Below are 2116 nucleotides of genomic sequence, written 5' to 3'. Positions count from 1 at the left end.
TTTTTATTCTTTTTGTTTTATTTTTTTTGGGGGGAAAAGAGGGATGTCATATTATGAGTTATGTCCCCTTCGGTCAACTTTTTAATATAAAACAATACAAGAGTTGCGTCCCTTGTGGTTAGTAAAAATAAATACATGGACTTGCTCCATGGCTTACCACGCTTAAATGTTTCTTGTCTTCTGGTGTCTTTTTTAATAAGGCTCATCCTGTATCATATAATGAAACAAACATAATCGGACACCTACTATACACACACACACACACACACACACACACACACACACACACACACACACACACACACACACACACACATACACGCGCGCGCGTGTGTGTATATGTGTGTATGTGTGTGTGTATGTGTGTATAGTAGGTGTCCGATTATGTGTGTGTGTACATTAAACTGTGTGTGGCGTACTGAGAAAAATATTTTTTCTCAAAAATAAAAGTGAATACAATTTATTTGTACAAAAATATGTATACATGATTCTAGTGTATAAAATAATTACACATAAGAATTTGGTTATTTTTAATTTGTTTCTGAAAGATCGCTAGCAAATTAGCAGAATAAATAATTGGTGTTTTTTTTTCGTAATTACATTAAAATTGATAAACTAAACCTGTTTTCCTTCTGTCGGTACAAATACAACTTTTAAAAGTATATTTCATATCATTTACATTAATTATAAGCGTTGTTTGCCTAAAATAACTGTTATAGTAAAGCCAGGAACTATGCTATATTATCGATTACCTCGACGACGACGACGACGACGACGACGACGACGACGACGACGACGCAAATTATTCTATGAGATTAATATATGAAAAAATATATATAGCGTCTATTGGCATTTTTTTTTTAAATTACTGCTCATGTAAGAGAAAATAACTCTTTAGATCATAATTTTTATTTTATTTTTGTTTCATCCGTGCTTTGATATGATAATGGGTGCTTGTACACTTTAATCAAGACATCAAAAAATAAAAATATTGAAAAAAATATATTGTATGTACTCGTTATGGATTAAAGTTTTCATGAAAAAACAAATCACTTTATTTGGTCCAGCAGTTATTTTTTTTATTTTTATTCATTTTTTTTTTGTTTTACGAAGGAAAATCAAATTTTAATGAGATCGATCAGGTAACGGCCATCTTTTTTTTCGCTTAGGAGAAAGGAACGCCAGGAGAAGATAACTCCAATCATCGCTTAGTTTGTCAAATTTTGACGAGATTATTTTGTTTTGAAACATGAGCAGAAAAAATGCTTAGATATATATTTTTCACTTATTTTTACAGAATTTCTGTGTTTTTTTAAATCATTTTTTCATTTTGTCATTTGTATAAAGCCACCCCTCCTCGTGTCCCTAAATATCCAAATGGCGGTGATAGATCGATTACAATAAAAGTTGATTTCCTCTATAAAAAAAGTACTTGATCAAATTAAGTTACTTTTTTTCAGAAAACTTCATTCCATAACGGGTACGTACAATATAATTTTAGTTCCGTTAAGAATTGAGTTATTTTGTGAAAATGTTGGTAAGTTTAAATGATAGTAAATTATTTGTTATGATTGTTGTTATTAGTGAATGAAATGTTGTGATATACTGATATTGGTGAGAATTATGTGGAGGTATTTTAGTTTTTTATTGGTGTTTGTTGTTGGTTAGTATAGAAGTGTGATATAAAAACAGTGGTGCGCGCATATAAAAATATACTTACCTGATGTAGGGGTAACGGTGATCATTAAGGTCGTTCCCCCAGAGCGAGGCCCATCCATTGCACTGCGGTTGGGTTGACCTTTGCGATCGTCCCAAATGTGGATGACTCGGACATGCTATTTCTAAGTGTGGGGTCTGCGTTCGCGCTCACCCCGATAATACAATCAAAATCAGAAATCCTTCCCTACTACTTCCAAGTACATCTCACTCGTAGGTTTGTACTCCCTCCGCTTAATCTCTGTAATACCAAGAAATAGGCAATTTCTCTCGACCAGTTTATTATCCACTTCAATTCCAACGTTCTGATTGTATCTAATTTGCATGTAAATGTAATCAACGTTTAATCGTGAGGAATTCGTCTAGCTGTCGCCTACAGCTACTGAAAGTGTCTTCCCTG

General features: G+C 33.1%; 1 non-coding gene across 1 annotated transcript; it reads left to right on the top strand.

Moving 5' to 3' along the window:
* Positions 1 to 1712: 1712 nt before the first annotated feature.
* LOC145271511 (U1 spliceosomal RNA) lies at positions 1713 to 1875 on the top strand. The gene has a single exon (XR_013865922.1). It is a non-coding gene; the product is annotated as a U1 spliceosomal RNA (small nuclear RNA).
* The last annotated feature ends 241 nt before the right edge of the window (positions 1876 to 2116 follow it).

This window comes from Euprymna scolopes, chromosome 46, assembly GCF_053919585.1.
Source record: "Euprymna scolopes isolate OS-2025 chromosome 46, ASM5391958v1, whole genome shotgun sequence".
In the NCBI taxonomy this organism is placed as follows: domain Eukaryota; kingdom Metazoa; phylum Mollusca; class Cephalopoda; order Sepiida; family Sepiolidae; genus Euprymna; species Euprymna scolopes.
Note: the sequence above shows the minus strand (reverse complement) of the source record. Positions and strands in the feature narration are given on the sequence as shown.